Genomic DNA, 23,147 nt, shown 5'->3' on the forward strand with positions numbered 1-23,147 from the left:
ACTGCAAAGTATTTCGATGTGCAAAGGAAAGTGATTCCCTAAGTAATTGCAAATAGCTTCAGCGACATACAAATGGAAGTCCCCTCTGCACAGACTCATTGGACAGTCCCCACACTCAGGCTTAAACAGCCTCCAGCCACCACAGCACCTCTTTGCTTCCCCACTTCCTCTGGGTAGCATTTTCCTGTTCTGCTCCTTCTCACTGCAGAATCTATTCATCTTCCATACTTCCACTTTACACTTTCAGTCTCGTCTCCTTACTGTGGGCCCGAGACAGGTTTTCCAACAGCAGAAAAGGCAATGGTAACAAAGGAGGGAAAGGGATAAATCTGAAAAACCCACCAACCCCCCCAGATGCAGCCACTATTGCCCACTCACCACTTCAATCCACCCAACACACACATAAACCATTGGTTCCCTTTTCCAAAGATGTCCAGGAAAGCCTTATACTGTGAAAAAGGAAGGCTACTATTTTGTCTTGCTGAACCTACTATTAATCTAAATCTATCCATTACATACCTACATACCAAAAAAAAAAAAAAAAAAAAACCTTCAAAAAGTTTAAAAATGTAAGTATCCCAGCTATGCATTGGAATATAAACACCTTTAGATCAATATCTCTCAACTTTGGCTGCACATTAGAATTCCCTTGGAGATTTTAAAACTCCCTCTGAGACATCTGAACTCCCAACCAATGACAACAGAACCTCTGGAGCCCACACTTAAGCACCAGGATGTTTTTAGTCACCCAGGTGATTCCAGTGTGTGGCCAGGGCTGAGAACCACCCCCGGGTTCTTACCCCTTGCTAAATTTATACCAGTGATTCCCAGCCCTAACTTCGTAGTATTGCCAGGTTCCCTTGGGAAGCTTTTAAACATACAACACCCAGGCCCCACCCTAAACCAATTAAATTAGAGACAGAGAAGGGGGAGGTGGTAGGGCCCTAGAATAGAAAGGCTTTCCCACAAGTTACTAAACTAAAGCAATGGTTGAAACTAATGCTTTTCAACTATAGAGCCACAGGTTAAGTTTGGGAGTTCTGTAACTATTATAACTTTCCCTACTTTGTATTCCACTTTTATAGCATTTCTAGTAGTATTAACCCTTAGGGAACCTAAAAATTACTAAAATGCTTACCTCAAGAATAGACTTGCATACAGAATTGTACACCTGAAATCTGTGTAATTTTACTAACAATTGTCACCCCAATAAATTTAATAAAATAAAATTTAAGAAAAAAAAAAAAGAATAGACTTGCAGTAAAGAAGCTCAGGACTGTTCTTTTCTGTTTACTTGCATGTGTGTGAGTTTCCTAAGGCTGCTGCAACAAAGTACAACAAACTACTGCATTTTGCTGTGTATAATGCACGCTCTTTTTGCCCAAATTTGTGAGGGAAACATAAGGATGTGCATTATACATGGGTAGTACTAATTCCGCATCGTAATACACGCTAAAATTCCTTTATAATATAAAAAACAAGTACCTAAATATAAACAAATAAAAATTTGAATCAAAAATTAAAATGAAATATTTTTTTCCCCTGAAAGTATAGGCCAAAAACGTGGGCACCCAGTATACATGGGAGCACATTATACATGGCAAAATACGGTAGGTGGTTTAGAACAGATACTTATTCTCTCATAGTTCTGGAGTGTAGAAGTCCAAGATCAAGTGTTGGGAGGGCTGTGCTCTCTCTAAAGGCTGCCGGGGAGAAACTGTTTCATGCCTTCTTACTTTCTAGTGTTGCTAGCAATCCTTGGCCTTCTTCGGCTCGAAGACACATGACTTCCATCATTACATGCTGCTCTCCCTATGTCTCATCACTGGGTCTCTCTTCTTAAAAGGACACCAGTCATTCTGGATTAAGGACCCACCCTTCTTCAGTACGACCTCATCTTAACCAATTACATCTGCAACAACCCTATTTCCAAATAAGGTCATATTCTGAGGTTCCAAGAAGGATAGGAATTTTAGGGGGACACCATTCAATCCAGTACAGCTGGAAAGAGGAGAGAAAAACAGCAACTGTGGTCAGATGAATCAGGTGTTGACTGTGAACAAGTAGTAGAACAGCCAAGTTCCTGGGGACCTCAAAGAAAATGAAGGGGTATGTGAAACAGAGTCACTATTAAGAGTGTCCCTAAAAGATAACCTGGAAAGAGACTCTAAGCCTTCACCATTTGTCACCAACAGTGCAACTAAACCTCTATTCCAGCTTCCAGCCTCTGAAATATCAAGTTGCCTATGGCTTATTATACCTTTTAGATCCATATTTCTGCTGTCAGAGTTACAGCAATGCTCCTAAAAATTCATATGGAAACTCAAGCCATTCCCAACAGCTACATTGTCACATACAGGGTTGCAGCAGGAGAATCAGACTCGACTTAGGCGTGCCTTATAGAGGAAATGTGCTCTGTAGAATCAACCACCTCTAACGAGCACATATTTCAGGGAAAATATGGTAAATTCTAAGTTTACATTCTAACGAATACTCATCAAATAATAACTGCTCCATCATTCAGCACATTAGTTATCCATCAAATAGTTTGGCTATTTAATTGACTTCACAAGCTATAGTTAGCACAGAAGTTTTGTTCCTAAGAACCAAATAAAAGAATATATGGATCATTTTGTCATGCTCGAAAACTTCTTTGGGATGCTCTAAAAGCCCCATGGTAATAGCAGCATTATTGATCACAGCCAAGAGACAGAAAAAGAGAACACATAATGAATATATGTATTACAAAAACTTTTTGACCAAAGTCATAATTCCATAGGTACAAAGTAATTTTGGCCTCTATTTCATTTTCTTTGGCCTTATGTAACCAATAAAATAACAGGCAAGATAAAAAAAGTCAGTGTTGTTCATTTAAAAACTATTTTAAGGGAGCCGGACAGAATCATTTATTGTAGCCAAATTTTGTTTTTATGAATGAAACTGCATTAAGGAAGGAAAAAGAAAGAAAAAAAACTCTCTAAAACATAGACAATTAGGAGAAACTCCAAGTAATCAAGTAGATTTTTACTGATTAAATTACTTTGGTTTCAATCGAGTTCAAATATTTGTGACTACAGAAAGCAGCATGCACCTCCTCGATACTTTTCAAACTTTAATAACTCACTGTTCCCCTAACTACATTAAGATCTCAACATAGGCAGAAGAAATCTCCCTTTGCAACACAGCTCAGAGAGGAAGCAATCTCTTCTATTTTCTAGGCTGATATTTACTTTGATCTTTTACAAACCCTTTCAGGTAACAATTTATATATAATAGAGTTTAAAGGATGCAGACTCCCTTGGGAATTGAAGATAGCCTTAGACATCATGTACAAATGCAGATAAACTGAAAACACAAGGGGGCTGTATATTGCTTGCCTTACTTGGTTTCACAGCAGTGTTTTAAAGTACAGGTAAGGAAATAAATCCTTCAATTTTGCTGTGATATTTGGAAAGAAGCTTAAAGCAGTTTAATAACTGGAGTAGGATTAAACCATACTTCTTAAAAAAAAAAAAATCTAAGATGGCAAAAGGAAGTGCCTTTATGCAAACATCATTACTTCCCAATTACTTTTGGTTTTCTGAGAAATTTCTGTTGCTAATCCTCTCAGATGAACTGTTCAAATACACTTGACACCCTATTTACTGTTGTCCTCAAAGTGATTCTGAGGGTTCTTAACTGTGCTAGTAATTGGTTATGAACATTAGTAAGTGACACGTGTAAGATATACATGTTGGACATTTTGTTCTTCATAATTAAAAATGAAATCAGTGAGTAGTCTCAGTAGATGCAAAGGTTCTGGTACCTCATTGTCATAGGCCTATCTAGCCCATAGTAATAATTTACATATATTGAGCACGAAGGATACACAGGGAATTCAGAATGCCAAGTTTATGCTCTGCCCTTTTGTAAACAAGTATCATTATCATAAATACAAAATAATGTAGATTATCAATCAATAAAGCAAAATGTAATGAATTAGACTGACCTGATGAGTAATTAAATGACTGTAAATGAAGAGACCAAGGAGATATATCAGGCATCTAATTTGATTACTGCCATATATAAATAATCACTCCTCTAGCGTCCCTGTAATAGAAAGAAAACATTATTTGGAAAAATAAAAACGGTACTTCCTTAAATCATTTAGACTTGCTAAGACTTTTCTAGTTAAACAGCTGAAATTTCACTATCTTTACTCAAACCTTGACTTTATTCATAATCATAATCTATGCCAACTAAAATGTAGCCACAATTTTCAATTTCATATTTTTATTATAAAATTATTATAGATGATTGGAATGCAAATACAACCCATGAAAACATTATCTTTGCTTTAAGGCCTTGAGATTTTTTTAAAAATCTGTATGTTAGAGAAAAAAACAGGTTTAAAAAAACTTGGCAATAGTTCAACTACCAAAATACATCTGTAAAAACTGGAGAAAGGTGACAGAGGAAAGAAAATCAGTTATTTTAATTCCAAAACAACGTGAAAGATTGGCAGATCAACTTCTTTTTAGCTTTATCCTTCTCTACTAAAACTTTATATAATTCCCCTTGAGGCTTAAATTATACCGTGAATAAAAATTACCTTAAATTAAACATTTAAAATTGGCTAAAAAGTCAATTTTATGTCTTGTATATTTCACAATTAAAAAATAAAAATAAAGTGGTATGTAGAGGTTCTACTATTCATAAAATAAGGAAGGGGCAGTGTTCATCTTTGTAACTTACATATGATGCACTGATTTCAAAGTTAGATACAGTTATATGAAAACATAAGGATTTAACTCTACTTTTTGCTGTTTGAGAAGAATCAGGTTCTATTCATCTTTGAATTTCCATTATTTAGAAAAGCACTTTGCACAGTGTGAAAAGCTACAAATTTGTCAGATAAATGTTTTAAAAAATGGTTAAAATGGTAAATTTTATGTTACGTATATTTTACTACAATAAGAAAAATAAATCACCTGACTTGGTATCAAATGTCACTATCATTCACCTTGATTTCACTTCAGGTGAACCCATATATGAATTCTCATCTTCTGCAATTTGTGCTGGAATATATGGTTACATCAATTTTTAAATTTTCTAATAAGTCTAATCTTGTAGCCCTGGAAGGCCAAAAGTTAAGGGAAAAAGGGACCCATCAACGCACTAAGTTGATCAGCTCGTCCCATGAGGAAGTCATGTGGCCCTGAAACTTTTCAGGTCCTTTCCTGTGTGAACTGCCACCTAGAAATGTCAGGGGGCCTGACTGGTTTCTGACAGGAAATGGTGCCACTGAAGTGCAAATTCACACGGAGAAGCTGAAGGACTGGGGCTACATCAACAGCAGGACAGAAAGAATCAGCAAGTCAGATGGTGCTTTTCTTAAAATAAAACAGAATAAAGAAAAAAAAAAGAGAGAGCAAAGGGAAAAACATACAGAACTAATTTGACCTAAAATACAAAGTAACTGTGTATCAATAAACGTAAAGTATAACCTATGTTACAATTTACAGAGGAAATTGTGAAGAAATTTGAAGGCAATAAAAATTCAATGTATGTGCCTGTCCCTACTTCCACGTGTTTCTCCCTAATCTCATTCTTCTCATTTTTGTCTCTTTAGATACCACACGTTCCTTTTTTTTTCATCTAATTATACATTGCAAGGAAATTCCAATACCCATTTATGTCTATTCATCCTACATGCCTGTTTTGCCTTGGGAGGGGAGGGGTGTCATTAAATATTTACTAAGATCTGCCCTAAAAATTAGGTAAGAGAGAGCAAGTTAAGGAGATTTTGTATAGTTTTGCCTTAATAGTAAACTCAAGATAAAGATCCCCTAAGGCTATTTTTAAATGCCTGTAAAACCAAAACAGTGGTTTCCAATTCTACATTTAGTGACTAGGGCTTCAGATAGAAATGAGTTTAATGCAAATGTTACATTAAGTCAAATAATCTGTAATTGAATCTATAAGCCGGAAATACTTTTTAAAGGTTATTTTTTTAAGTTCTGAGACGTTAAAATTTTCCTATAAGTAGTTTCAACTGTGAGCATACAAATTCATCATACAAAAAGTCAACAAGTTGCATTAAGGAGTTTTTCTTTAAATTACTTCTAACAATGTATATTTTATTATGTTAATAATTGTACAACTAATCCCAGAAAATTACAAGACATGACAGTCTACTTCAATCAGAATCTAAATATATATCAACAAGTTCATTTCAGTCCCTCATAAAGAACTAACAAAAGGTGATATATCACTTAGTATCAATTAACTTAGCCAATTTAAAACAAATGCCTATTATATCCATTGCTAGAAAGTGATAAAAATGACCTTACTCAAACATTGCCTGTGGCAATACCAACTACTAGAACCCATCTGAAAGGCACTTCTGTTTCAAGAGTCAAAATAGTTGATAGTCTTTAACCCAGTAATAACATTCCTGAATTAATTCTAGGGAGGAAAAGAGAAGAAAAAAAAACTGTAAGTATAAAAAGCTCATTGAAACACCATTTGTAACCCTAAAACTAGAAACAATTCACAAGGAAATGGCCAATTTAATTATGGAAAAACTGTGTAATGGACTATTATGCTGGCATTATAAACTATATCTAAGAAATATGGGGAAAAGAACAATACTAAGTAAAAATGACCTTCAGATAAAAGAAGAATTAAGAAAATACATGAAAACATTTGTTGTATAAATGTGGTGTGGCAGTTTGAGTAAGGGGTATTTCCTATCTAAATCTGCATTACTGCTCTCATAATGCTTTTTTAAAAAAACAAGATACACCATATATTTTGTAAGTATGTTTCCTAACATTACTTTAAAATATTAATAAATAGATTTCAAATAGCTATAAATTTCAAAAGACTATAGATTTCAAAAGACTATAAAGATTAATACGGTCACTCATAGAATTTGTATTAGTATGACAAATAATACAATAAACACGGCTTTTATATGGAAAGTACTTCAAGATTTAAAATGTTCAATTAAGTCTTTATGTTAACAGGATTTTAAAAAGCATTTTGCTAGGTGCTGCAAAAAACTACAACGAGTAATTGTAAAAAGAGAAAAAGGAGCATCACATCATTATGTATTTCCCTTACATCATAAGAGAAAAATAAGGAAGAGCATTTTTTAACTTTTTTTTTAAATGGACGTATATTACATGACCAATTATAATAGTCTAGAGACATAACCAGCAATAATATATGACATATGAGAGTTTGCAATTGTCACTATTATTAATAGTTAACACTAGGGGGGTGGGAAATAGGCAAAAAAGAAATATAAGGGGGACTAAGAAATATAAACTGCCAGTTATAGAATAAATCACAGGGATATAAGGTACATCATAGGAAATATAGTCAAATAGTAATTATGGTGACAGACAGGTACTATAATTACCGTGGTGATCACTTTATAAGGTATATAAATGTATAATCACTATGTTGTACTCCTAAAATTAATATAACATTGTATGTCAACTATAATTTTAAAATAAATTTAAAAAATAGTTAACGTTCATTGAGTACTAATTTCCAGACACCTTGCCAGATGTTTTACATAGTTATCATTTCACAGTCAGTACAACACTATCAACTGGACAATTTCAGTAACTGCATTTTATAGATGAGCAAACTGAAGCTCAAGTCGGAAGCAACTTGTCCAAGGTTATATGGAGAACATCCAATCAATAATAAAAGGGGGAACTAGGACTCAAACCAAGCTCTGACCCTGTACTGCATACCTTCTCCAAAGACTAAAAATTAAACATTTATAAACCATACAAAACCAGCACTTTTATTTATATCTTTTAATATAATCCCACTAGATTTCTTTTCCTCAGCTGTTTCTATCTGTTGTGAAAATGGAACAATTCAACTATATGACAAGAAAATTCATCACGATTGGTCATCTATTTTCAACATATGGTTCCTATTAAATGTTTCTAACTAAATAAATATTTTTTCTTTAAGATCATATACAGGCATGTTTCGTGATCATTTTACTCTTTAGGTCAGACTTAGCTAGGACCAATTGGCCAGAATGTACTGGATCAGATATGCTTTCACTTTTTTCTTTGATGTCTAAGTCACTTGTGATTTCTAAGGTAAGTATTGCGGACCCGAAAAGAAAGACTCATTTTGTGAACCCCGAGAAGGAATCTATCTGCTGAGATGGACCCTCCTCCTCTATGGTCAACTGAGGGCCCAAATTTTATAAATGAAAGCCTAGCGGCCATTTGCCAACAGGCACCCTTTAAGTATACTGTATCCCTGGAAGAACTTCAGACTGAACTCCTGGCTTCGCGCACTATGCTCCGCTTGTTTGCGCCACCTCAGTCAGCCACTGATGGAAAATCCTGGTTTGTCTTTCCACCAGTGGACTGAGACCTGACCCATCCAATCAGAACTACACAATTTGGATACCTCATTTACATAAAATGAATCTAATTGAGAACTCAGACGGGAATTTTGGCTGTAAAAGGCGGCCTCCTCTTTGTCTCAGTGGAATACAATTTAAATTGCTACGAATCTCTGTCTCCTGCGCTGCAGCTTCCTTTGCTCAAATAAATGCTTCTAATTCCTTATTAACAGTCAAAAATTAATTTTGGTTTACAGTATTTCGGAAAGTGTATTTATAGGTTTGGGCATCTAGGGCACCCAGTATCACTTTTATCATTTGTTCTCGCTTGTTTTTATAAGCATGTCTTCCTCTACATATCGGGTAAGTCTCGGGCCCTAGGAAGAGTCTTGCATTCTAACCATCTCCTGAGCAGTTAACTCCTTTCCTAAATAAAATGTTTGGTTCCCTATCAGTTAAGTTCTGTAACATAATCTCCTAAGAGCATTGCTTATCAAATCTTACCTCTAGACCATGGTGAAGTGCAGAACCAGGGCCAAGTGAAAAGCAGTGGGAAGAGAAGTGTGGGAAGGAAAGAGTGGCTGCTGCAGGTAGAACCTAAAATTCACCTACAAATGGGTCTACGTTATATGAAATTCTGTATTTTATTATAAATAAATGTGAATTTTCTCCGTAGAACTCCACAGTATATCTTCTTATATTACACTTCAAATGCTTTAAGTGATTATTTGTCTTGAATTACCTGAGTAAATAGAGGGCCAAGCATAACAGAATACCTGCCATACCTGCCGAGAGAGTCAATTCAGGAACTAGAATGAAGCAGAGCCAGGGCTGAGAAGTGGAAGTGCGGGGCAGGCTTTGCTTTATCCAGTATGGTAGAGGGCTTACCGTCACACAGGAAGCAGAAGAGAAGGTTACCAACAATAGAGTCAAATGACGATGGAAGAGCAACCTCTTGGATAAAGCATACGAGTCAGAAAAGAAGCCACCGGAGAAGAGCTAGGAGGAGTGGACAGCGCTCTGTCCAGCACCGTGTGATTTCTCTCCTATGTTACTACTTGTCTGTTCTCCTATCTGAATCAGATCGTATCTTTTCCTGTATCAACCTCCAGTCCAGTGAAATACCAATTCCCTTCACAAGCAGAGGATATGTCACCCTATCTTAAGATGGGCCTTAACAAACTTTTAAATATCTACTTGAGGAAAAGCCAAAAAAATCTAAACAGCTCCACTGTTCCAGAGCAAAGCTTGACTGTCATTTGCTTACCCTCTCTGACTCTGGCCCACTTCCAGTCAATATAACTAAAAGAGAAAATAGCTGTATTCTACAGATAATATTCAAGTCACTAATCATCACATCTTAGAAGCTTATGGCAGACCATAAAGAATACATTTATATGTTAATGAAAACCACAAAAGTAGCATTCTTCCATAGCACCGTGTCTTTTTTATCGAAGGGTAACATTTAAACTAACACAGTGTTGAAGAGTTTGCAGGATTTATCTCATAAAAATCACAAGTTTGGATATAGGTTCTCTTGCTATACTGCTTTACAAAAGAGGAAATTGTAACGTGCAGGTAAAGATCTTGCCTAATATCACAGAGATGAAATCAAGTGATTAAGGTAGGACTCAACTACAATCTCTCCAATTCCAATCTGAATTTTGAACCACTACACTACACTGTAAATTGTTCAAATCTACTTTCTACCCTTTTTAATATACAAAAGGCACTATATTTAATAAAAAGGAGGAGAAGGTAGAGGAGAAGGAAAAGGAAGAAAACAACTATGTACCAATATATAAAAGGGATTATGCTACATACCCTGGAACTACAAAGATTAAGAAAACAGTCCCGGTTTTGATGGGTTCATAGGCTCCAACAATTCACCATTCCTTCTAGATGGAAACCCTCCTTCGTCCACCAATTCCCACCTGTATGCTCTTTCAAAATTCTTGCTTGGTTTCTCCATTACAGCTTCCTTAACTAATTCTCCATATTTACCCAATCAGTCTAGCAATGCTATTGTATTTGATATTGCATGTGATTTAAATTTCATTCCTGTAATTTCTGTTGTTTGAATGGCTCATGCATTAAATTTACATTCAAGAAATACAGACATGGTGTCTTCTGCTTTGTTCTAAATGACCAATTGTAGCAACAATACACTGTATATTAAGTATCAAGTAGAGTACACAATCCAGTTTGATAAGGGAGAATCTCAGATACAGAGAAATGGATTAACCTTAATTCTACTTTTAGGAGAAATTATCGTCATAAGTCTCTTTTATTTTGAGGATGTGTATGTTACTGATAATCTCATTTTTGTGTAAGGCACAAAAGTGTTCATTACTAATAAAAATAATCAACTTGATTTAAATCATTACTATGAAAGAGATGTTATCTTTTACCAAATCAAAATTTATGACTTTCTATACACACACACACACCCTTAATATGCTACCTGTGAAGTCACAGATAACTTTCTTTCTCCTATAAAGAGTACATTATAAAAGAATAAAATAACAAAATGGTTAATATCAGTAGAATATAAACATATTACTTAATATTTTATGTATTTTTTTTATAGTCACACCAAAAGATCAAGTGACATTTAGGTTATTTAACAAAGTGAACTAAAATATTGATACGGTCACTGACGAAAACAATATTTAATTTGCCAGATTAAGGGATTTAAATATGTTCTACAATGCTGTAATACAAGATTAGAAAGCTTTTTTTTAAAGCATTTCAAAGATTAAATTAATTAACTGGTAATTCACTATTCCACATGATCCATTCCCAGCAAGTACAAATCTTCTACAAAACAAGTGTGTGCTTTACATTTTCATTCAGTTATTCATATATATTTCAACAGATAAAAATAGGGTACTTTAAATATTGGACTAAGTGATGCAATCTTCATCTTTTTATTCATAATATTTTTAGGCAAGTAGTTAGGAATGATCCCCTTTGGGAATCATTACAGAAGAAACCTTTTTACTGAGGTGGAAAGTCAAACGAAATGATGTCCAAAGCCTCATCCAAACCAGAATTTCTTAATTAAGAACTCTGTTCCCAAGTGTGCAGAGCCCCAATCAGACTGATCAGCTTCATTATTTCTCACAGAAAATCCACTGAATACTCTTAATATGTTATCAAAATACAATTTGAAAATTGAAAATAAAATGCCATGATGTATAACAGATACTTTCAAAATCTGTTAAGCATAGACTCCTTTTTTTTCTTTTTTTAGTTTCAGGTGTACAAAACAATGTTAATAGTTAGACATTTACACCCCTCACAAAGTGATAACACTCCTCCCCCAAACTACTACCCCTCTGACATCGTATATAGCTGTTACAATACCATTCACTACATGCCCTAAGCTGTACTCCCCATCCCGTGACTATATATATATATATATGTATGTGTGTGTGTGTATATATATACACACATATATATATATACATATATATATATTAAATTATAGTTGACATTCATTATTATTCAGCTTCAGCTTCAGGTGTACACTGCAGTGATCAGACTCTTGATTACAGGACTTTTCTTAATATTCTGTAAAACTGCAGAGAAACTTTTGGAAAACAAATATAACTAACCTTCATAGAAGGCCTTGGAAAAAATTTTTTTTTTAATTTATCTGCATCATTTTCTATAGAAATGCTTCACTATGGAAGCTCTCTAAAATCTCACCTTAACTCTCACTGCTCCTGAATGACCAGTACTAAACTGTCGGCTCCCATTCTGCTTATTCTTGCTTCTGCCACTTGCTAGCCACGACCTATCCAGGGTTCCGTGTCAACTCAATGCTTACTTTCTCCACATACCATCCCGATAACACATGAGTATTATTCAACCTTATCCATCTCATATATAACCCTACCCTCATGACTCAGACCTAATTCTGTTATTTTCTTCTGTAGTTTACAATACTTACTATGTTTTCTTCTGAAGTTTACAATTTACCACCTGATTACATATACTATCTCAAGTATGGACTACCTATTTCTTAAGTTTTGTTTCCACAACTAGATTGTTAATTTTGCAGTTTACATTCTTCTTTATTCCTCAAAATTCTTGGAATTCAGTAACTACTTAATGGCTTATTGATAAAAATAAAATTGCCTCGATATGGACTTTTTTTTAATTTTCAAAAGAAGTATTTACATTTTAAACTGATATGTGTGTTTAATGTTCAATTGTTTTTATTCTTTAAACTCATTTTTTGGTATCTTCCCTCAAACGTACCTCAGAAAACATTATTTACTGATTCCTAATAAGTAACCTTGTGGGTATTATCAAAAATTTCAACTATACATGCTAATCATTCATAAATTTTTCTTCACTTCTTGAAGTTAAACTTGACACACACTGCATATAAATTAAAACTAGTGCTATCCGCCCTTCTAAAAATCACTATTTATTGTTTAATATAAACATATAAAAATAGTTTTTTTCTAATTAGAAAAGTATCACATACGTACTCCAAAACCCTCAGATAATGTCTAAAAGTATAACAGAAAAATTAAAATCACTGGAAATACTAGTAGCAAAATAGTAAATATAAGCATCATTACGATACTTGGCCTATGCCCTTTCATATATGCCTACACAAGAACACATTTCTAAAAGCTGCTCACTAAATCCTGCCTGGCTCCACACTTCCTACTGGTGTGACCTGGAGCTATGTGCCTCCTGGTAATTCTGTTTACTAATCTGCAAAATGGGGCTAATCATAGTTACTCCAAGGAATATTGTGATCATTAAACGAAATAATCAATGTGAAGAACGTAGCAAAAGTCTCTAACATAAAGCAAATTTTCAATGTTACTATCTATCCTTGACATAAATGCCATTTTGTAATCTGCTTCCTTCAGTTGGAAATAGCTCATAGACAAACGTCCCTATCAATAAATTCAGAATATTTTGTTTTTAAGTAAAGCCTAGTGTTCCTTATATCAACATACCATATTTATTCAACTAGTATTATTTTTGCTGGGCATTTTGATCGCTTCACAATATTTAATAACAATATTCTGTTGTACATAACTGTCACCAAATCTTTTTACATATTCATAATTACATTTTTGGAATACATTTCTAGAAGTAAAATGTCTGACCCAAAGGGTACTTCCATTTCAAATGTTGATACAGTCTTTCACAGAAAAGTACAAGGTTACACATGCTTCCTCCGTGCTTATATATTATGCATATGTACCATAGCCTCCCCAGCATTTGGTATGGCCAACTTTTTAATCTTACCCAATCTGAAAGCAGAAAACCTGATTCTACTTTGTACTTCCTGCACTACCAGGGAGATGAAACATGAAGTCATCACTCTACTGGCTTTGTCTTCTTTTGTGAAATCATTCTTCAAATCTTTTCACATCTTTACTGCGGAGGCAGCAGCCTTCTTTTCTGATTTAGAGGTCTCTTCCTTAAAAATATTACATTTTCACTGTCATACATTGCAAATACTTTGGGGGGTTTTTTCCAGCTTATGGTTTGGTGTTCAAATTTACACAATTTTTATTATAGGGATGTATTTAATTTTTCAGTCAAGCATGTCAATCTATTTCCAATTTATGATTTCTGGATCTGGTGTCACTCTTTAGAAATTTCTTCTCCATACAGATTGATGAAAGTATTCGTCTAAATCTTATTTTAGTATCTTTGGTATATTACTCTGATTCAGTTTTTATGAAGCAAAGCATTAGGGAGATGTATTTGAAATCTTCGAGTATTACTTTTGAAAATATCTCAGGTTGAACAGAGCATAATTCCTAGGCAAACCACTGTATTAAGGGTAATATAGAAGAGGCTTTATCTAAGCTTCCAGAGTAGAATAGTATAAAAAGGCACATCACATACACGGGCTTGATATTTTTAGCAATTAATTTTTATCCCAATCTATATACCTCTGCTGTGCTTTCCAGGCCACTTTATCCCACAGCTTACTTCACATCTGTACTCAAATATTACTTCTTCAGGGAAAATGGCCTCATGAGGTCCCTGTTAGAAAGCACTCAGGATTTTCCCCTGTATTCTATAGCAGATCTCAGGTGGAAGTGATATATTTATTTATATTCATTTGATTCCTGGACCCATGGCAGAGACAATGACAATTTTTGATCCTCAATGCAGTAGCTGACTTACAAATAGGCGCTCCAAGGAGGGAGGGAAGGTCCTGGGATAGCTTTTTGTTTGTTTGCTTGCATTTGTTTGTTTTTCTTTGAATAAATAAAGTCAGATTGAAGCCAAACAAAAAGCTAGTAAATAGTTCTTTTTTTGGAAGTAATCGACCTTTCCCTCACACATTGTTAGAAAAGCTGAAGAGGATCAGAATCATTTAAAAAATGTATTTCTGATGGGTTAAAATGTGAATACATATTTCATCCTAAAGTGATCTGAATTGTGTTATTCCTGTATCATTTCATTCTCTTAAAAATAAATAATCAGCACCCTTTCAGGTGCTCTTCAGTTTTCAATTGTACACAAAAGAAATAAAAAACATTTGATTTCTAAGACTGGTAATCAAACAGCCTTAACTCAAATCTGTATAGAGTTTTGCAGTTCATACAGCTTTTTTAAATAAATATTTTATTTAGTATTCACAAGTTCACTGTAGGACCAGGATTTTATACTCAGGGAAGGAATCAACCTGAATTAACAAATCGAGTAAGTGTTAGGACTTGAACCTAGGACACCTGCCCCCACCCCAAATCCAGGGCCACCCCAACACACAGCTGAATGCCCACCTCCTGCCTCTCTGAATGATTCCTTTTTCAATGCCCAAAATTCCTCAACTTCTTACGAACCAATTCAAAATGCATGTGCTTTACGTCGTCATAGGCCGCATTCAGACCACTTTTATCATGTTAACAGTGTATTCTCAGTCCTTAAATATTCCAGGGCCTATTATTTTTAATTACTGGTAAATCGCTTTCCCCACCTTGTAGATAAATCCTCTGAATGGTTACTTCTTCAAAGATGAAAGCCTTTTGCAACTTCCCACAGTGCCTAATGTACGAATTAAAAATTGACTGCTAATGAACTGGAGCAGGGAGGCAATGTTCCAAAAAATGAAAAACAAGCTATTTTTAAAGGCCTTGCCTGACTCTAGCCCAGACGCGGTGTCCCCGCGCCCACCTGCAGGTTCCCAGATCCGCTCAAAGTACACACATGAACACGCCCAACGGGGACACAGTGTTCTCGAGATAGGCTGGAGGTTTTTAAAAAAACTGAGGAGGTGGCAATATTTTTCTATCCCAAGGCCTGGGGAGTGTCCCCTGGAGGCTTTTCTTTACAAAACAGGTTTTTTTCCTGCTGGCTTCGGCACAGCAGGAGCTCCAGGGTGGGGGCAAGAGGAGGCAAGGAAGGAAGAAAACTGAGAAGCAGTATCAGCAGGAGAAGGTCCTTTCACTCCCAATGATGAAATTCCCAAGAAACTTCCATTACTTTATCTTACAGCATAAAATGGGAAAGGAGAAGTAGGTGAGGGAAGAGGGAGACAAGGTGCCTTCTATTCCACGCCCTGACAGGTCTTGTATTGATGAATTTATAGCCCAAGTGTCAACTCTGCCATGCTGTCTATTTTTACCTTTGTGATAAAGAGTAAAGATGTTTGTTCTTAAAACTCCATACCATGTCCTAAAGGAAACACTTGTATAGGCACCTGCTTTTTTCCCCCTCTATACCAAAAGTTTCCTCCTTGCTTGTATAAACACGGTGGCTATCTCTTCCACCCAGCCTGCTGTATTCACCCTAAGTGACGGATTCCCTTTCACACATCCACAGTCACACATTTAAACAGCCTAAGCCTGCTGCATGCATCCATCTACACAGACTCAATTACACACAAGACAGCCGTACTCACACCAATTAAAACCCACTCGACACACCAATTCATCGCACATGAGATTGCATATCCATTTTTTTACTCTTAAGACAATTTTCTCAGCTGCACCAGTCAATGTTGAACAATGTGGGTCTCCATTTTTAGCATTCTATTTACGTCTTGCAACCTCATACATTTTCTGGATAAGATGAATATATCGTGTGGTCTGAAAGTTCCAATTAATGAGAGTGGACTCCCATTATGATAATGTTGCCAATTTATAACTTCACGGAAATCCCCTTTAAGATAACGTTTCTTTAAAACAGAAAATGGGTAAACTGGTCATGGGTGAGGGATGACCTATAGACTGAGAAATAGGAATGCTATCTCTTTTCTTCAACAGCAACATAATTTATTTACAAGCCATGGTTAATGCATAAGTAAATGCAAAGCACTACGTCATCACTATTAAAAACCTGTTGAGGAGGCCCAGGGAAGCCTTGTGGGGATGGATGGGACCACTCCACACCTTGACGCTGGTAGTGGTTACATGAATCTACACATATGACAAAACTGCACAGAACCAGACACACAAGCACACACAAATGAGTGCATGTAACAGTAGTGAAATCTGAAGAAGCTCTGCAGACTGTTCCAATGCCTTGGTTTTGACCGTGTACTACAGTCATGGAAGATGTTTAAAAAAAAAAGGACGTTCACCACTGGGGGAAACAGGGTGAAGGGATACAGGGATACAAGACCTCCCTGTATTTGGGGGTGTGGAGGGTAGATTTCCTATGAATCTGTAATTATTTAAAAATATATGTTTCAAAAAGAAAACCTGCCAGCTGTAGACACTGTTTTCTACACATACATAAAGCTCATAGTACTGCCTGGCATTGCTCTGCATGCTGGGACATAAAATGATTCAGTCTTTGATCCTGAGGAAGCCACAGTCTAGTCGCCCACCGCAAAAGCAGTCTGTGGAGGGAAGAGAAGGTAAATTCGGACTTTATGTGGAGAAGACGGAGAACGATGGTCTGCGTTGTTCCCTGTCACGCTAACTTTACATGAAGTTGATTTCTAATCACCATTCCATCCACAAAATCAATGATTATGTATGACTAATATAATATGGTCATGTCAACCCCAAAGTTTACATCCTTAAAAATCTCAACCCCGGAGAGGTTTTGCTGAAGATATTTCTAATTTAAGGGCAAAGAAATGTTCAGTTGACATAAGCTGACTTCTGTCAAGAAAGAGGATCACAGTGTTTTACATAAAAAAACTCAGTTTCTTTTGAATTATTTTTTGAGGTACGTCTTGGAAATGCTATTAAAACTACTGAAGGTACATTTACAGCTTTCTCTAAAACATGTAAAACTAAGGGATGATAACCTCCCAGAGGGGGGAAATAGTCTGCACTATTAGAATTTAAAGATCCAAAACTAACAAAAGAACAGTAACCTGGAATAGAAGTTACTATTTTTCAAAATACAGCTATAGATTCACTTTGCATGTGTTGTACTTTCCTGGAAAAATTTTGTAAAAGTAACAATTTCATTTTATAATAATATGATCTTTTATTTAACAAATATTTTCTCCTTGATTATGCTTAAGTTCCAATTAATAATATCACAATACTTTAATTTTAATTTATCAGTATCTCTCCAAAATTGGCTTAATGAGATCTTCGGATTCCTGCATATTTCTACTATTGTGTCTGGAAAATGCTGCACCGGAAAACATAATTCTGTAAAAAAAAAAAAAAAGAAAAAGAAATAATGCCATTACTGTGCTTTGGTCTTATTAAAGATGTATTACAAAAATATGCTTCTGGAAATGATAAAATACAAAATAAATGATTAGCATTATGTTTCAAAATGTAATACAATTAAGATAAAGATGGAAATTCTACGTACATCTTCAGCCTCAGCTTAGATGATCACTAGAATCAGGCAAAAGTGGCGACGCTGACGCTGACGCTGACTCCACAAAACCGCTGATTTACACAGCACCACCCTGTCAGGCCCCAAACCTTCACAGGTAACCTATTGGCCCCAGATTCAATGTAAAATAATGCCTTACAGTTTTCAATGTGCAAAGAATGTACTGTGGCCTGCTCATAAACCACTCAGGAGAGTAAATCCTAAGAGTTCTCATCACAAGGAAAAAACATTTTTTCTTTTCTTTTTTTGCTCTTTTTATTGTACTTATATGAGATGCTGAATGCTAACTAAACTTTTAGCAGTTATCATTTCACAATATAGGTAAGTCAAACCATCATGCTGTACACTTGAAACTTCTACAGTGATATATGTCAATTATATTTCAATAAAACTAGAAAAGGGGGATGTTCAGCAAAATTAATATGATTTACTCTTACGGAATTTTTGTTTTCTTGTTAAATAAAATATAATTGGCCTAAAAAAATTATCAAGAGACAGCTCTAAATAAATGACTACAGACAGCAAGTTATGAAATTGAAAATGTTTTTAATTTTAAAGATGTCATTTAACTCCAAAAAATGTCATATTGATTCAATGCAATCCCAATAGGAATCCAAAGGTTATCTATCTATTTGTTTTGTGGAATTTTGTAAGTTGATCTAAAATATATTCATAAATATAAAAGGCCAATAAAAAAACTTTTCCTTGCGGGGGTGGGGGGCACACCTCATCAGGTGACAGATGTAAAAAATTGGGTATGATGTTAAACATTCTGGTCGACAAAGAATTCCAACTACAGATATCACATATTAAAATATATAAATGGTAAATCAGACATACAAGTTCCTTAATTCAAATTTTCCCTCATAAACAGCCATTAGAATATCATGTCTCTGAAAAGTTAATCTGTCACAGGCTGTGGGAACAACTCATCATCACTTCACTTCCATTTCTTGGAGTCTGCCATGTACCAGGCGTAGTGCCAAGTATTAAAAATTCAACAGTCATCCAAAGCAGACAGGATTCATGCCATCACAGAGAGTATCTACAAGGAAGAGAGAAAGGTGTGTTCCATGACACCTGTGTACGGAATACAGGACTGTGCAATACAGACCACCCACCATTTCCGCAAAATAACTGACACCTGGGTGGACGCGCTGAACACCCGCAGTCCTGGACTGGGACACAGAATTCCAGAGACCTCGGGAGCCTTCATTAAGCCGAGAACACTTTCAAGAATGAAATGGACTTCAGTACTATAAACTCAGTGCCACGGTGCCTACAACTCCTCTCCCTTATTTTCAAACCACTTAAGACTGAATAACAAAAAAATAAATAAAAAGACTGAATAAGAGGCGCTTAGAATACCTCATTTTAGACACAATGCATGTACTACATAACAAAGCTATCATACTTAATAGGCATTTTGTCCACAATTCCTCTGGGGAGTGGTCTCCACTCCTTAAACACACACCCCATATACAGTATTATAGTACAACCCAGGTTTTCAATAGCTGAGATACTCAAAAATGTCTGTACTGAGTACCACGAGAAGCCTTGTCTCAGCAAAGGAGGCTAGAATGAAAGCCAGCTCTTCTGGTTTCCATCCACAACATCCGGTACCTCTCCAAAGGCTCCTTGAGTTAGGAGGAGCAGGATATCATCCTTGACCCCTCCTCCTCCACCCAGACTCTTCCCATGCTATTAGCTGCTAAGTCCTATGGGTTCTGAGAATGACTCTTAAATGGAGACCTTCTTTTCCATTCGCACTGCCACAATTGTCTAGGTATTAAATAGAATTCACACTATAACCCCAAATCACATCTGAAAATGATTCCCCACCATGTACACATCTTACCCACACTCAGCTACTGTGCACAACGTGCCTCCTTAGCACCTTTGCTCACTCACTCTCATCGTTCCTTTCACCTCAAAAATCTAACAGAAATCCCATCTTCACAACTTAGCTCTAAAACAACTTCCTCAAATAAATTATGTCCTACTTATGTAACATCTCTGAACCCCTACAATATCTTGGGCCATTCATATGCCTTACAGTGTATTCACGTAAGTCTTTACTATGGAAGTACTTACAGAAGGATAAGACTTGCGCCGTCCCACTCAGTTCAAGGATGTGTCTTATTTGTCCTTTTTGTGAGTACTATACCTCAGATGGGACACTATACACAGGAGATAATTAATAAATACTTATCAAATGGAACTGACGAACATTCATGTTAAAATACTGATATTCTCAAATACAACAAGAATGGTGTCAACGGGGCTAAAATTTTGATAAGTAGGAGGACAGAAACTTTAATATTTCAACGGAGTGCGTAACTGTTATTTTCTAAAACTCATTATCAAAATTACCAACATCCACAGGTCAATTGCATGAAAATAGAAAACAAAATCAAAGATACAGCAATGAAATTTTCCCATATCGCTGACTTAACACTTACGCAGACACACATACATGTATACACATACATGCATACATACACACACACACACAGAACCAAAAGGAAGGCCCTCAGGGCAGGACAGTAAAGTTTTTACAGCAGTCCTTTAAGTCAGAATGTCTTGGTCCAGTCTTGCCTCCACAATTGTAACTGTGTGCATGGATGCAAGGTATATAAATTCTGTACACCTTAACTTCCTCTACCACACAATAAGGATTATGACACTGTATAATACCTCCTTCCTATAAAACATGTATCCACTAAATAAGTGCTATATAAGTGTTTAGTAGTACTGTTTTCTGTAATGTATATGGTTTCTTCCTAACTTAATTAAGTATTTAGAATGAGATTATCTACTAATTCTTAATAGATAAGACCTCAAGTGCAATTAGCAGCATGAGGACTCAATCCTGAAAACAGATCTGACCTGGGAACATCTCCCCCTGCCAGGCACTATTCCATGTTTTCACTGTAACATCAAAAGGTGAGAGGTTCCCAAAGACATCTAAACAGCAGCAAAGCCAGAACAGCTCTGTTTTGATTCTGCTGTGTTCAACACTGTCGCAGTTAGGGCTATGAAAATCCCAGTTACAGTCTGAGTTTGAATTGACTGAAAGACTTAATGGATTGCTGAGTCTTAACATCAATTAAGACTTGATAAGTACGTCCAATAGGGTAATAAAATAATTCAGCAGGTCCTCATAAATATGTAACATTAAATATTTGCAATGTGTCATTCAATCAAACAGATAAGATCTATGCTTCAGAGAACAGGAACTCATAAAGCATTTAAATGAATATGAAAAAAGTGTTAACTGAGGCACAAATTAAAACTGAGACAGCACAATGATCTGTATGGGTAGGAAGACTTTCTGGTACCTAGAAATCCCAGGAGACAAAGCAAATTAGGAAGAAATAGAGTAAAACAAGAATCAGAGATTCAAGAAGCAGTGAGATTAGTCAGGATCTTTCTCAAGATTATCCAAATACAATTACAAAAAACAAAAAACAAAAAAAACATACATAAAGGTAAATAAGATTCCATGCATGATAAATAGAGTCTGACTAACAGACTGAAAAACCTCTCCACAAGGTTAAACTGAGATTCCCTCTGTGAAATATTATTTTTTTCATTAAGTCTGTAAACTTGAAATAAGGGTCTAGCGCTGTTCAAGCTTTTCTAATTATCCTTCCAATGGCCAGAAGGAAAAAAATTAAGACCCTCATCTTTTGACAGATTAAACCATTTCAAACATAAAATATTAATGCACTCAAATGTTTCAAAAGAACAGAATATGTTTAGTGATGACTAAATAAGGATGTAAGGAAGGACAAAGAAAAGATACTTCATAGTAGCGAGATTGAGGGCGATTCTTTCTGTGATAACACAGGAGCGATGAAACTGAGACAACTACAAAAGTCATTCCAACTTGCCTACAAACACAAAACAGGCCCCAGTGGAAAAATGGAAATTAATGTGTATGTGTGTGCACGCACACACACATATGTGCATGTACACACAATCTGCTTTCATAATGATGTCAGTGTTTCTTGATAATTTACTAAAATACAGTAAATTTGAATTATACAAGTATTTTGGTCCTCAACCATAATAACCAGTAAAAGCTACCAAGCTCCCATTTCTAAAGAGCATTGATTACTTAATGAGAAAGGGACAGAGGTAATATATACTGTAAAAAAACATAGAGGGTTTAAATTTTTCACCTAGGAAGAGTTCTTTGATAAATGTTTGCATTTCTCAATTCAAGGCAATATTTATGTTTTCAATAAAGATGAAAATTGTAATCACTGGGCAATGGATCTAGTTATAAATTAGGCAGATCCTCACACCAATTGCTATTAAGGTTGAAACAAGAAAGTAGAACAGCATTAAATACATTAAACACTCCTAAAGTTACGTTTACTGACAATCTTATAAAAAATTGTGCACCTATTCTTATTGTCATCAATAATATACAATATTCTTTTGCAAATCATGTTTCATTTCTATGCCTTTTTGGCAAACCTACAAAAACAAAACAAAAAACTACAAAAACAAAAAAACAACAAAAATATGTGGTCAATCAATGAATAATTTCCCCAGTCAGAACATTAATAAAAACCCCCTTACATTTTGCCCTTAGATAAATGACTCATCAGAGTGCCCAGGAAAATAAACCACCTCCCAAAAATATCAATGACAGAAAAACCTATCAGTCCCCAATCTGCAAAGGAATGGTAATAAGGAATACTTAATTACTGCTAATAGAATGACCTCTATTTAGAAACATTATGTGGTGTGTTTTTTTCCCCACAGATTTTCATCTGATCATCTTACTATTGTGTACTATATAGGCAAAGAATACTTTGTAATTCCTTACTACCATGTTTCCCCGAAAATAAGACCTAGCCAGACAATCAACTTTAATACGTCTTTTGGAGCAAAAATTAATATAAAACCCGGTTTTATATTACTATAATATAAGATCGGGTCTTATATAATATAATAT

At 35.4% G+C, this 23,147-nt stretch overlaps 1 protein-coding gene across 16 annotated transcripts in view; it reads right to left on the reverse strand.

The window, feature by feature from the left end:
• KLF12 (KLF transcription factor 12) overlaps nucleotides 1-23,147 on the reverse strand; it is a 511,365-nt gene that overhangs the window by 300,272 nt on the left and 187,946 nt on the right. For 8 of the 16 annotated variants that reach the window (XM_074329360.1, XM_074329369.1, XM_074329363.1 and 5 more), the window contains one exon: nucleotides 3,989-4,089. The exons of 7 other annotated variants lie outside the window; for them this stretch is intronic. The gene's annotated coding sequence lies outside the window, so the exon portion shown is untranslated. Of the gene's footprint in view, nucleotides 1-3,988; nucleotides 4,090-6,332; nucleotides 6,351-23,147 lie in introns of those variants that run through there. One more of the 16 variants, XM_074329361.1, reaches the window with a different exon arrangement.

The sequence above is a fragment of the Rhinolophus sinicus genome, linkage group LG04 (assembly GCF_036562045.2).
Source record: "Rhinolophus sinicus isolate RSC01 linkage group LG04, ASM3656204v1, whole genome shotgun sequence".
Taxonomy (NCBI): Eukaryota; Metazoa; Chordata; class Mammalia; order Chiroptera; family Rhinolophidae; genus Rhinolophus; species Rhinolophus sinicus.